This window comes from Centroberyx affinis, unplaced genomic scaffold (assembly GCF_046629955.1).
Source record: "Centroberyx affinis isolate AG114_WGS23_722 - 3 ecotype Tasmania unplaced genomic scaffold, CSIRO-AGI_Caff_v1 ptg000852l_1, whole genome shotgun sequence".
Lineage (NCBI taxonomy): Eukaryota > Metazoa > Chordata > Actinopteri > Beryciformes > Berycidae > Centroberyx > Centroberyx affinis.
In genome coordinates this window covers 284,170-299,710 of record NW_027279446.1, presented here as the reverse complement: position 1 = coordinate 299,710, position 15,541 = coordinate 284,170, and positions in this window count along the sequence as shown.

Here is a 15,541-nt window from a genome sequence, read left to right as displayed (position 1 = left end):
CACAGAAACAGGTGACAAACAATGCATTTGTGAAAAGTACATAAATAAATACACTTTTAATTACAAAGACTATATGTCTCTTGTCCTGTTATTTACACTGCAATGTTTTGTGTAAATGCGTAAAACTACGACTGGGTCGCTATGTACTAACTACCAATACTGCTATCGGTGGCCTCCGTTAGAGGTGCTTACATTCATGATTTTGCATAGGCATACTAACCTAAAAAAACTATTATTGGGAACCATGAGAAAGTTTCAGAGCGACAGACACAGAGCGTCCCTGTAACCATAGCAACTCACTCTCACTCCTGCCTGCGTGCGCACGGCGCGATAGGAGAGGAAGAGCCGCTGACTGAGATTACTCTGAGCACCATGCATGGGAATAAATTACAATATAATACATTTATAACTCGCTTGACATTATTATGTATGAAACTGCCAGTCAGATTTATTTACTTATTAATCGAAGGTGCCGGAACGCTGTTCCGGATCGTTCCGGCCCACTTTAATCCCTGTCTATACCAGATAAGCAAGCATTCTGTAAGTGTCGATATTTCTAGATTATGTCACTTGGTTTATACAAAATAGCTAGTAAATAGCTAATACAGGTATGCAGGTATTGGCAGGTAGGTGTTGGCAGGTATGCATTCGCCTTTTATATTGAAGGTAAACGAATGATGTCTACAAATTATTCTAATATATATTTTTCCTAAATGCGAGTTCAGAGAGCACCCTTCCACCTCTGGTTCATCCCCAGAGACCCCCCTGCTCTAGTACAGAAACTCCTTTCACTTTAGCCTTGAAGGGGAAGATGAGCAAGGAGAAAGTGGATGAATGTCACCGAGCGGTGACAAGATTTGTGGTGAAGGGGTTACATCCCTTTGCTACGGTTGAGTCTACTCCGTTTAGGTATGCAAAATGCATTATTGATATCTGGTTATTCACAGCAATATCCATGGACTTTAGCCTTCTTCGATATTTTCTTGTGTCATAGCACATCAGAAACAGCTGACAGAATAGCTAACATTATAGTCTACAGTAAACTATGATTAGGCCTACCCTGTGGTAGGTGTAGCATAATAATGTGAGTGTAAAATTTCTCTGCAGGGAGATGACCAAGGCCTTAAATCCCAAATACAACCCTCCCACCAGGGACAGTCTGTCCAATCACTTGATACCAGCCTGGTACAACATCGAAAAAGATAACATAAAATCAGATCTGGAAAAGGTCAGCAAAGTAGCAGTTACCAGTGATGGCTGGACAAGCATTTGCCAGGACCATTACATTACAGTTACGGCACATTATATCACTGAGGGAAGGATGAATCAGAAAGTCCTTAAAACAAAAGCCGTCTACAAAGCACAAACAGGGGCAGTGGTAGCCGAGGAAATTGGGGACATTTTGGATGAGTTTGGGATAAGGGGCAATGTTGCAGCTATCACAGTGGATAATGCATCCAACATGGATGTGGCAGTAAAAAAGCTGCACATCATTAAAATAGGCTGCTTCGCACACACGCTTAATCTTGGGGCTCAAAGTCTGTACGCAATTACCTCAGTGGCAAAATGGACAGCAAAGATCCGGGATGTGATCGTGTGGATGAAGAGGTCATCCATGGCCAAGACTGTGCTCCGAGAGAAGCAACAGATTCTGAGTAAGAATCATTACTCATCATCATTAAGTTAAACATCAGATATTATTGTCTATGTATTAGTATTAGTCAGATAAAGTTAACAATGTCATTATTGTTTGTGTGTGTTGTAGACCTGCCCCAGCACTCTGTCCTTCTCGACGTCAGAACTCGCTGGAATTCTCTTTACCTCATGCTTGAGAGGTTCCTTGAGCAGTATCCTGCGATTCAAGCAGCCTCTTTGGATCAACGGCTGAGAAAGCCAATGGAGAGGGCTTTTGAGCTTTTGAGCACAGTGATGTGTTGTGGTCCATGGTGGCATAATGGGATGAAATTAATGATGAATAATTCAATTACCTAGCTAAGTGGAATAGTGGTTACTCTTTGATTGAAGAATAATTCATAATTTGATTTCTGAACATGGAAAATGTTTTCTTTCCAAAACAGACTTGCTCGACTAACGGATGAGGACTTCAGAAAAGCAGAGGACTTTGTCCAACTCATGCGAGTTCTGTACACATCCACGCTCTGTGTCTCAACTGAGAAGAGTCCCACCTGCGGCCAGATCCTTCCTATACTGCAAAAGCTGAGGGAGCATTTCACTGTGCAAGATGGAGATACAGTGTTTGTGTCCACCCTAAAGAAGACAGTCTGGTCTGATCTGTCCCAGCGATATCAGGTAAAAGAATAATTAAAAGCAATCAATATCACGTAGAAGAAGAATTGTATTAAGTTTTATTATTCTAATTAGATATCTACATTTCATAGAGTGTCGACGTCAGAGCCTTCCCTGGAGAGGCGACCGCATTGGATCCTCGGTTTAAGCATAAACTGGAGGATGACACAGTCTGGGACCGGGTCAAGGACAAAGTACTGGCAGCAGCACATCCTACAGAAACAGAGCAGGTATTCATTATGAACGTGAATTGAATTTAGACTTTTAATTATCAAATACTCATCTCCTGCATCATGTCCTATGTTACTCCTTTGTCTTGTCTAATTGCTTAGTTGCAGCTGACAGAGCATGGTGACAGTGAGAGGGACATGGGGACAGTCCAGCTAGACGAAGAGGAGAGAGGGGAGGAGAGCGAGAATGAGACTGTACCGGTGAGTACAACATGATAAAAATTGCTGAAATTATACTTGATATGATTGTCTTAATAATATTATGTGTTCTTTGTTTTGATTTTCATCTCAGACATAAACTTTATAAATGGCTAAACTTGAAGTATATTTTTTCTTCTTTTTTTCTTTTAGCTTCAAACCTGCAAGAAGGCCAAGATGACTCCCTTGGAGGAGCTTTTTGCAGAAGATGATGACCTGAAGAGGAACCTAATTCAGAGCACCTTGTCCATCCAGGAAAAGACTTACAAAGAACTGGAGATGTATAGGGACATTCCGCCTATAATGACCTCTGAAGATCCTGCTCTCTGGTGGTGGAACAGGAGAGACACGTATCCTTTGCTGTCAGACCTAGCCCTCTCATACCTGTGTGTACAGGCCTCCTCTACCCCCAGTGAGAGGGTTTTCTCTACTGCTGGGGATACAATCAGCCCAGAGAGATCACGCATCCTTCCGGAGAAGGCCGATATGCTGATTTTTCTTCAGAAGAACTGTTGACTTGCGTTGACTCGCGTTGCAGACATCCACTCTGACAATGTTGCTGCTTCCATAACAACTCTCTGTTAAATATTTTGTTATATTCTATTATTTTATTTTGTTATATTTTTCCATTATTTATTTAAATAGTTTTGGTTTGTAATTGTTTTTGTTGATCATTCCTTATAAGAAAAAGTAATATTTATTTTTATAAATTAAGGGAAAAAGAAACCTTCCTGTCACAGTTGAAAGTTTACTGATTATAGCCTGCATGTTCCAAGAATAAAGGTTGGCTATTTTTTGTTCTTGAAATATTTGTTCTTTTTATCTCTCCAAAAAATATTGGAATCGGAACCGAGATTCGATAAGAACCGGATTCGGTAAGCGGAATCGGAATCGGAATCGGAATCGGAATCGATAAAATTGAAACGATACCCACCCCTACTCATCAGTGCATTTCTACTTTCTACTAACATGTTAAAATTGTCAGTTGCATATGTTTATATGATCCTCTGTGCATGTTTTCTCTTTCTCTCTATCTCTCGCTCTCTCACACACAAACACAGTCACAGTTTCAGAAACAAGGTCAGATGCTACTTATTGAAGGAGAGACTCACGGTGAATGGCCAGGCCAATGAATCCAGCCAGCAGGAGAAGACACAGCAGCCCCAGCCAGAGTGCAAGAGCTCTGTTAACCCAGAGAAGAGTCAGTGCAGAGGCAATAGGCAAAATTTATCAGGGCATTTTTTTAACTTGACGTTTTGGTAACACTTTATTTTCCAGGTCCGCAATTTCCTAACAATTTCCTAGAAAGGAACTGTTAATTACTTAATCTTTCCTGGAAAGAACCATGAAATTATGTACTAATTATAGGGGAAATGGAGAAAGAGTTCAATGGTAGTTGGTATGTTCCTCCAATTTCTCCTGCTGTTTCCAAGACAAAACCATGAAATTATGTTTATTAGTTATATAGAAAATTAACTAAAATTAATGAATTCAACATACAAATACATATTATTATATTATATAATTATATGAATAATTACTTTAATTAATTGACCTCTGCCTATTATTTTTCAAGTAAATAGTTTATCATTTGTCAGTTCTTTCCAGGAAATTCTTTTAGAAATCGTCAGTATCTTATCGACTCCACCAGACTGCTTACATTTTCTATATAACTACTACATAATGTAATGGTTCTTTTCAGGAAAATTCCTAAGATTCCTAAGAGTTCCTTTCTAGGCAATTATTAGGAAATTGTGGATCCGGAAAACAAAGCGTTCCCGAAGCTTCATGTCAAGACAGTTTTATGCGGATGCCGTCTTTAACACAAAACGGAAGGTTACATTGTAACCCAGGTTCTCTGAGTGGAGAGACTATCTCTCCACCCTACATATTCCATATGTACGGGGACTGACCCCCACGGGGGCAGCTGACGTGGATACTCTTGAAGACACATCACCTGTGGTGGCCACGCACTGATTAGCAACCCGTGGTTATATAAGCACCACGCATGCGTGGCCTCTCTGGTCAACCTTGATTGGAACGCTTTTCGGAGCGGCTTTTTGCTGGAGAGATAGTCTCTCCATTCAGAGAACCTGGGTTACAATGTAACCTTCCGTTCCTCAGCTCTGGCAGGAAGTGCAGAAGAGCTAGATAGATAGCCTGCAATTCCAGAAGATTGATGTGCCATGCTAACCAGGGTCCGTGCCACTGGCCGCTGATGCCTTTGCCCTCGTGGACGGCTCCCCAGCTTACCAGGGAGGCGTCGGATGACACCACCTGGCGATGCAACACCGGCCCCAGTGCATTGCCCCGTGTTAAGCTGGCTGGCTGGCTGCTCCCACCAACGGAGAGCTACGCACAGTCTGTGTGTCACCAACACTCTGGCTTGCAGATTTCTGTGTGAGGCAGTGCTGCACTGGGCGCATGTTCAGAAGAGCTAGGGGCACAATGTGCACTGTGGCAGCCATCAACCCCAAGAGGCGGAGGCACAATCTCCAGGTTATTCTGGCCCCCGAACGAAACTGGGACAAGCAAGCCCTGAGGGCGGCCTGTGTTCCAGGAGTTAGGGAAAGAGTTCCTGCTCTGGCATCCAAACACATGCCTAGGAACTCCGTGGACTGTGAGGGCTGGAGCCTGCTCTTCCTCCTGTTGAGGTGCAGGCCTAGGTGCTTTAAGTGCTGCAGGAGCCGGGTCACATTGTTGCAGCACTGCTCCTCCGAGCGAGCACACACCAGCCAGTCGTCCAGGTAATTGAGGATGCAAAGACCCTCCCAACGCAAGGGTCCCAGGACTGCATCCATGCACCTTGTGAACATGCGGGGGCTAGCGATATGCTGAATGGGAGCACACAGAACTCGAAGGCTCTGCCATCGAAGTCGAACCTGAGGTAGCGTCTGTGTCCGTCCCATATTTAGGGTTGGGTATTGTTTGGATTTTAACGATTCTGATTCCGATTCTGGTTCTTAACGATTCTCGATTACAATTCTTTGAGGGGCAGGGTCAAAACAGGTCACATGCTTATTTCACAGAAAAAACTTTTTTTTTTTTTTTTTTTGTAAATATGACTTTACACAAGTCATATTCAGAAACCTCTAACTTGTGCGCACATAAAAAAAAAACAAAGACCCAGGTATTTTTCAAAGTCTTTGTAAGAGTCACAGTTCTCACTCCGACTCTGGTATGAAAAAAGGTATGTATGTTGTCTGTCTCCGGAGCTGTATGTGTGTGTGTGTGTACAGTTCAATCCTACCGCACTTGAAGTAGGTGTGGAATACATGTTCCTTAGTTCACAGTCTTCTTACTGCAGGAAACAGGTTCTGTATCTTGTGGGGTGGGCTCGCCATCCAGTGCTGGATTAGTTCAGAGAGCTAATACTTTTAGTAAAAACTCGACTGCAGCTACCGGACTTTTAGATCGCTAACGCTTTTAGCATAACTCAATGGAGTTGAACATAGTGAAAATTAGCATCACGGCTAGTGGACTTTTAGATCGCTAACTCTTTTAGCATAACTCAATGGAGTTGAACATAGCGAAAATTTGCATCACGGCTAGCGGACTTTTAGATTGCTAACACTTTTAGCATAACTAGACTAAACTGCATAACTAAGAAACAGGAAACTTCCTCTTCTTCTTCTTCGTTGGTTTTACTGGCGGACTACAAACCAAAGGTGCATGCCGCCACCACGGAAACTGAAACTAACGCGAGTGAAATCTGTTTAGGAACCGATCAGCAGAATCGAAATTAAAATGTCTTAATGATTCCTTTGGAATCAGAATTTTGGAACCGGTTCTAATTTGGAACCGGTTCTCAATGCCCAACCCTAACCCTAACCCTAACCCTGAAAATATGCATCCTCTAGGTCAATCGTGGCAAACCAGTCGCCTTGGAGGATGGCCTGTCGAACCCTCGGCACAGTCAACATCTTGCATCGTAGGGGTCTCAAAAACTTTTATTCGTACTGCGAATAAAACCCAGCCTGCTGATCGTGCTGCCTCACCTCCCTGATGGCCTTCTTTGCCAGGAGAGTGTAAATCTCTGCAGCCAGAACCCCCCCTGCGCTGAGAGTCTGCCACCACTGAAAAGGTGGCTGACCTTGTCAGTGGGGGCGGTTGCAGAAACTGCAAACGATAGCCCTGGTGGACCACCACCATGACTCAGGGGTCCGCCCCAAGGGTCTCCCAGGACAGGCGCTGTCCCGAGAGGCGGCAAGGGGGGGCTGGGTTCCCAGAACCGTCAGGACTAAGGGCAGGGCTTGGGGAGGAGAGGGCTTGGGGAGGAGAGGGCTTGGGGAGGAGAGGGCTTGGGGAGGGCCCTGCCCACTTCGCTGACCGCGTCTAGCTCTACCACGCCTCCAAACGGACCCTTAGGTCACCTGAAGCCACAGAAGCCAGCTGGGGTGGCCCAGCCTGTGGGGCTGTCAAGACACGCTGTTCACGGCCCTGCCAAAGCATCCCCGACATCTCCCGAGCACACCGGCGGGCATCTTGGGCCTGCTGGAGCATTTTATTTGCATCTGGCCCAAACATGGCAGATGGCACCACAGGCAGCCTAAGCAGACAGGCCCGGTCTTCCCCCTGCAGCTGTGACTGAGACAGCCAGAGGTGGCGCCTCACCATCCAGAGGGAGGCCATGGCCCTGCCAGTTGCCACCGCTTGCTCTTTCATCAGCTTAGCTAGCACCTCTGCAGTTAGGTCGGAGCCTCCCTCTAACTGTTTGGCCAGCTGGCGCTGATACAAGGCCAGAATAGCCCCAGTGTTAACCAGCTGTCCCTGAATTGCCACAGCTCCATGCATTCTGGCGAGCATGGCATCCATCATTTTAGTGTTCCTGCTCGGGCAGCTCGGCTTCCCCAAGACCGACTTGGTGGGGGACACCAAGGCCCCCAAAGCCTGATCTATGGGAGGTGGCGGTCCACAGCCAATCCTCTCTCGACCATGCACACATGCCAGCCGTCTACATAGACCTGACCAGCCATGGGCTTCAGATGCTTTAGCAAACTGTCCGAGTACCAGTTCCTCTACATCAGGAAGCAGTGGGATAGAAAAAGAGCGCGACTGACCCGCTTCATCAAAACAGGAGGCCCTCCGGCCTTGCTCCGCTGGCATTCCGATTTCCAATGCCTGAGCGGCCAGTAACGAGTAATGAGCTGGTGATAGAGGGCAGGTGGTTGCTCCTGCTCCTGCTCTACCTGCTTTGCCTCCACACACACCTGACCTAGGGGGAGGTCTTCGCCCTCTGAGTCAAACCCCAGGATGTCAATTTCCCCTTCATCCGACGCATCCGACATGGGGCGTACCAGATCCAGCTCCTCCTGCCCTACCAAGGCGGAGGTGGGGTGCTGGGTGAGGGAATTGCCAACCCTTTCCTGACAGCCACACCCAGGGTATGAGGTGATTGAGACTCCACCTCCACTTCGTCATTCCAAACCACTACTCTTGGCTGCTTCACCTGCTGCAGCTGCCCAATGAGAGCAGCTGGACGTTTGTGAGAAAATGCTAGAGCCGTAGCCTCCCTCACTCTAGCTGGCAGGATAAAACAATTCATGCAGGAGGCCGGGTCCTGGCTGGCCATGCGTGCATGGTCCAGCCCTAAGCTATGCACACACTGATCATGACCATCCTCCATAGGCATCCTTATCCCACAGCCCAAACAGGTGTGGCCTACTGGGCTTGCCATTTTCTCTGCGCAACAAAAAATATGTGAATGCTTGTGAACTGAAAGGAAAGTATGCACTCAGTGGCACTATTCACCCCTCATACATTCAACACGCTGACACGGAAGCCCAAGTGGACCTAAGAGGCATGTCAGTCACTTGGCTTTTCCCTGTTTTGTTTCCCCTTTGGAATTACCCGCGGCTAAAGTATGCCCGTTCGCGTCCTGCGACTAGGTCGGATTCCACAAGGGACTACGGCTGTGGGCGCTAGACGGCGCTGCCGCCGATACACACAAGCCACACTTGGCCACGGTGGTGTAGCGATCAGCTGGGAAGCACGCCAGCCGCTTCCTCTGACGAGGTCAGATTTCACGTGAGACAATGGCTATGCAAGCAGACCGGCAAAGCCGATGCCGCAAGCTGCCATGCTTTCACCAGCCTGTGTAGAAAAGACAATGCAGCGATCCAGAGAGGGGCCCGTAGACCAGTTCTCCTACTCACAAGGTAAGCGGACAACGCTGATGTCAAAACACACACGCTAAAACACGCACAACTTAAATGTCAAGATACACACACGTCTGACTACTTGACCATGGAAATCAAGGAATCAGAGAGGCCACGCATGTGTGGTGCTTATATAACCACGGGTTGCTAATCAGTGCGTGGCCACCACAGGTGATGTGTCTTAAAGAGTATCCACGTCAGCTGCCCCCGTGGGGGTCAGTCCCCGTACATATGGAATATGTAGGGTGGAGAGATTAGGGCTGCACAATTAATCGTATTAAAATCGCGATCTCGATTCATACCTCTATGCGATCTCATTCCTAAACGATTCTGGCGCATGTTCATTAGGGACACCCGTTGCATCAAATCAAGCGCTCCTAACAAGTGACAACACTGCGTTTCACCACGTGACGAAATGCGCACATGCACAGCGGCAGAAACCGGCAGGAAGGAAAACAACTCCAGAGAGAGACAGAACGGAGAACAGTAGACACACACGGGAAAACACTTGCTCAAAGGTTGTGCTCTAAATAAGAGAAGAAGAGAGATGTAAGTTGACTATTTTATGATAAGTGTTGGATTCATCAAGCATTTGAATTAAGCTATTTTGTCTGTTAAAAAACAAGTGCATATCTTTGACAGCGCGTTTTGAACTCAATTCAATGCATTGTCATACGATTATCAATTAAACTACCTAATTCCACTAACGTTAGTTAAATACCACAAGGTAATGATGCTACCTACCGTTAACGTTTGTAGGGCAGCAGATTACGAGTTATCAGGTTACTGTTTACATTAGTGATGTGCGGGTCAGGTTTTTTCAACCCGCGACCACCCGAACTGACACATGTATCCGCCCGACCCATTTTCATACAGATAAAACAACGACCCGAACCCGATCCACAACCCGAAAAAAAGATTCAGGAAGCCAGGTAAATTTCCAAAGACTCGTAATTAAGGCTATACTTAATGCTGCACTGTGCAGTCAGTGTGCGCAGAATGTAATGTATGGATGGCAGGATAAACCAGCTGGAGATTGGAGAAGTTTATACCGTTAATTAAATTTTAATTTCTTTGGAATTTAGTCTATAATTACATTGTGTGTGTACTCTGTGTGAAGCCCATTTGACCCGCACAGTTGATGTGACAGTCCCATTACAGTCATTTAATAAAAATGGTTTTGCTTAAGAATCGTGAGAATCGTGATCTCAATTCTAAGCAAGAAAATCGAGATTCTCATTTTATCCAGAATCGTGCAGCCCTAGGAGAGATAGTCTCGACACGATAGAGAACAAATTGTTACAAAATGTGTTAACACTTTCTATGACTACTGTATCTATGTATTATAAAGGCACTCATAAATGTACTCATAATTATATATGACCATGCTTATAATAACACTCAATGTTTACTGAGGCATTATATCAGATTATATCAGATATGCCCTACTTTTTTTTTTTTTTAATTAAAGGAACCGTCCTTTTTCAATTTTGTCTGTTTTTAGTAACTAACTTTTACTCAGAGTACATTTTAAATGAGCTACTTTTTGCTTTTTTTAATTCAATTTTTTTGTTATATTTGTGAAATATACAAAACAAACAGATCAGTAAACATATAATAATAAAATAACTAAAATAACTAAAATAATAGCAATAAAAAACATTACACAAAAACATAAAACACAATGATGTTCATTCACATCATTGACAAGACTTAATTAACTATGCTATAAAACTTGTGTATAGGGCCAAGGATTAGGTATTTGTATTGTATGGCTTCTCTTTTTCACAAACATATATCATTTTAATTAAAAAAATACTTCCATTTTTTACTTTTTGCTTTTACTTTCTGTGAAGTCTACAAAATGCTTTTGGTGCCTGTATAAGCTAATATTTTCAGCAAAATAAAAGTGTGTTACCTCCATGTTGCCCTCCTCCTTTGTCCTGTGCCCTGTATTACAGCTTGCTGTGTCCCAAGGCCGGGGTCATGACCTCTAAGGCTAGCGGTGCTAACATAGATATCCACCAACCTCTCCTCCCACTCTCCTCTTTCCTCTATCGCCTTCTCCCTTTCCCCTTTGTGTCTAACCTTTGTCATGTCTAACATGGCATAAAGGTCCTCAGACATCTTTGCTGATGTTCAAACTCTCCAGTGAGAGGTGAAAACTAAGACAACGGAAATAACAGAGGAAGATGAAGCAATAGATTTATTTTAGTTTGAGAGACTGGAGTGAGGTCTTGTATGTTAATGACTTCAAGGCATATGAAGTCAGAGAGTGTGTCTTTGTCATATGCAGTAAGTGCTACAGATCACATCAACTGTCTAAAAAAATGTGTGATATGATTTATTATTATTATTATTTATGGAAAAAGTAATGAAGACGTGTTTTCTGAAGCTGAACCTGATAGACAGTAAACTTATCACAGGAAATGGGTGGTGTCGAAACCTCTGCAACCTTATCCTGTCGCTGTGACTTCCCCTAAGCATTAGTTCATCTTTGCAAAGCTCCATTCCATGTTAACAGTGACTGAAACATATTCCACTCCTCGAAAAAGAGTGATAAAATGTCACATAAAAGTGTCTTTGATTCATGTATCTGTCTGTCTGCTTGAATAATATTATTCAAGGGTTAGACCGATCTTGGTTTGTCAATTTATCGGACCAATATTGGCCTTGTTATAAAATATAAATCAGATATGGGCCAGATGTCAGTGCCATCCACCTCTGATGGATATGATGCAGTTTGATTACAATTTATTAATGAATACTACACTGGTTGTCTTAAAGTGAACTGATTCTAATGCAACAGTTTGATCAGATACGACACAAATATGCATGAATGCTATCTTCTTCGCATCAGCATGGGATTCAGTGGAGAGTTTTAGTGTCCCATGATGGTCTAAATGCAGTTTCAGAGGCTTTTCCACGCTGACAAGAATAACATTCTGGGGTAAACACTGTCAAATTTAAAGATATCAAATATCAGCAGCTTCAATCCAAAAATATCAGCCTTAGTACTGACACAGTTGTTGATTTTTGTTGTTGATGTGAATCTCAACAGATTTGGATGGGATCCTGTAGTGTAGAGACATATTGTAGTAGTATTGCAGTTTTTGTCTTGAGGCCTGAAATGAAAACCCATGAAATCATACTTTTTCACTTTCATTTAGTGTAACAAGCAAGTTACAGTTTCCATTTTCCAGAAACTAAGAAAAAAATGTTTCCATACAAGATAAGAAAGCTACGGAGCCCCTAAAGTCCCGAAAGGTGATATTTTTTTATCTTGTGCACACAAGTTATTATCTTGTGCAAACAAGTTATGGATCTTGTGCGCATAAGGCATGATTTCAAGACATGCTTTGAAGACCACGGGGGTAAGTTGCGTTTATAGCTTTTAAGAGTTTGTTGATTTCTCAAGTAGCCTATGTTTGAAACGTGGCGGCGTTCATTGCTTTATTTGAACAGTCAATTTGCTATGTTTTTGGTGGGTGAGCTGGTTGAAGATAGCTTTCTGCTACTCGCTCGTTTTACCGAAGTGTTCATGTCCGCCTAAACAGAACCTGTCGGACATTCTGCAAAACTCCGGATTATGTTCAGTGACAACATTTTGAACGTTCAGTGGCAAATTATTCTTACAATATCCGAGGATGGTAACTAATGTGAATTTGTATCATATCTGTTATAATACAGTCGTATAATCTGCTGAGAGAATACCAATTAGAAATATCTTGTACTGGTAAACAATACAATGTAGAGATGGAATACGCTGGTTACGTTACTAGCGTGTGCTATTAGTTCAGTCATTAGTCCTCCTGACTCACCAGGTGAGGTGACAGCAAGACTCGATAAGGAACATCCCTATAACTACACCTAGGCCTGTATCCACACGTCTCCCTGTTGAGCCCCTGTGTTCTGGAATTTCCCTTTGTATTAATGAATGTCCTATAGCTAGGATCTTTGTGGTAGGAGGCTCTTGTCTGTTGTGTCGCAAGAGAGATCTATTTGCTTTGGGTTCGGTCCCGAACCATTGACGGCGCAGGTAAAGTAATATGCGCTGTCCTTGGTGCTCAAACATTGTGTCTGTCAAGAGGGGTTTACTTTATCTTGTATTGGACTGGCTTTCTGTGTAATAGCCTATGTGATGGTCGTCTTCAGTTTTCTTTTAGATGATTTTCAGTAAGTTGGGTGCAGCAGTGAAAACTTTTGGTTCTTTGCAGATCTTATTTGTAGCAAAAACCTACTTTAGTCAGAAAACCCTAACCCACATTTTGTCCTTCTCTTGTGCTCTATTGACACTTTGCCATGCATTAGCTCTACTTTTTTGGCATACATGTTTATGTTTGATGATAAGTGTAACCAACTCATACTTTAATGTCCACTATAGTTTTAAATCATGGTGTGATGGCTTATGCACACATTGGAGTAATATACAGTAGCTCTAAGGTATTCATTTGAATTTTAACATGTTTTGGTCATGGGGCCTGCCATATTAGCCTCAATGAGCGAACAAAATTTGTTCTACAATATTGATATAATATTGTTTACTCTTTCACTGTTAGGGAATGTAGTCTTCTACCCTTTTGGATTTTCTTCATAAAAGGAAGATTGAGGAGGCCATCATCTCGAAAATTGTTGAGGACAATGTAAGTTTGGTTTAAACGGATAAACAAAAACTCATGCAGACATACAGCACTTCGGAAAAATTTTTGCAAATTAAGGAAACTGTCCATTTCCTGGTAATGTGTATTTTTCAACTCTGTTAACTTTTTAAAATTCCCTTTTCCCCTTAAACTGTTGATAGCGTGACTAATCTAGACTATATGATCTAGCTGCAAAAATTGCTCATTTGCTTTTCCATTTTTAAAACATAGCCTTTTTGTGCCTTCAATAAAAACGCTATAGTTGTTCTGTTCTCTGAATGTTATTCATTTGTACTACAAACAAAACAATTAGATTTTATTAGGATCACAAAAGCATATTATTCAATTGTTGCCAGGATCATGTTCCTCAGGATTTTAGCAGAAAATTTAAGGTTTCTATAGGCGCTACTATGGTTGGTTCATTTAAAACTAGAATGGAGTTGTGAAAAGCAGTTGACATTATCAATAGGCCACGACTTAAAAGTGAGCTAAAGTTGCACACCATGGATCAAAATTAGTTAACCACTAAAGATGGTTATGAATAAAGGCATAGACTAACAACTGTATCTGTTTAAAACGATTCACAGGGGCTATCTGTATATTCTAACCTATACATTTGAATAACTTCAGAGATAGAAAATAAAGAGTATTACTAGCCAATATATTTCTGACTAAAAGTAATAAACTGATCCTTTATTTCTATTTACTGTGATTTGTTTCTCTTTTTCAACATTGTACTGAATAGATTTTTTTGCTATTCTAGTATTAAAATCCTTTACTATCCTATACTAACCCCTCTAAATGTTTTCTTGTTGCAGATTGATACCGCTGTGATTCCGCTTATGTCAGATCATGATCTTGCCAAGTACATACCCCGTTATGGTGACAGAGTAGCAGTTGTGGCCTTTTGTCGTAAACATCAGTTATCAGATGGAGACAAGATGGACAAAAAACATCAGTTGTTAGAGAAAGTAAGATCAAGACTCTGCAACCCTTCCACAAAGCGAAAACACAGAGAACTGAAACTACTAAGAGTATACCTTTGCACCAGGAAGCTGGAGAAGGTACACAGTTCTCCTAATGAAACAAATGACATAGTCATCTTGTCACCTGAACATACACCTGATGAAGATGAACAACCTCCTTCAGATGACATTCAACAGACCAGTGAAGATCTAGTACCAACTGTCCTGATGGTTTTAGATGAGACATACTTTTCAGACACAAATGTTGTGCAAGAACCGCAAGACCTGATGAACCAAACACTATATGTTACGAGTGAGCACAACGAATGGAGTGAGGAAACAGGAAATGCGCTTGACAGTATTCAGACAAATGCTGATTCAGAGAATGGCTTAAATGTGAGTGACAACCAGATTGAGGACAGCTTTAATGAGGTTTTCATAGGGGCAGTGTTTCCTGAGAGTGAATCTGGCAAACCTGATGATACGATTCCAGTGGAGGATATCAATCCTGCTGTGGTTGTTGAAGTAAGAAGAGGGTTTTGTCTCACTGACCTAATGAATGTATTCGGTGATCCAGCAATTATGAACAAAGAAGTGTCAATCAAAATGAAACTTCCAAATGGATCTTTTGAAAAGGGAGTAGGCTCAGGTGTATTCCGAGACTGCTTATCTGAATTCTGGAATGAGTTCTACAGCAGATGCACTGTGGGTGCCAATGTTAAGGCCCCCTACCTCAGACACGAGTACCAAACTCATGAGTGGCAAGCCATTGGAAGAATACTTGTCAAAGGCTGGCTTGCAGGAGGATATTTCCCCATACACTTCCATTCTTGGAGGAAGCCTTGTATGGTGTCACCTACAGCAGTATCAGAGAATCTTTCATGTCCTACATATCAAAACCAGAGAGGGAAATCCTTGAGCAGGCACTACACAACTTTGAATCTGTTGATCAAGACACCCTCATTGATGTTCTAGATTCACATGAATGCCATCAGATTCCAACTGAGGAAAACATCTCTGCACTTGTGACACAGCTGGGTCAC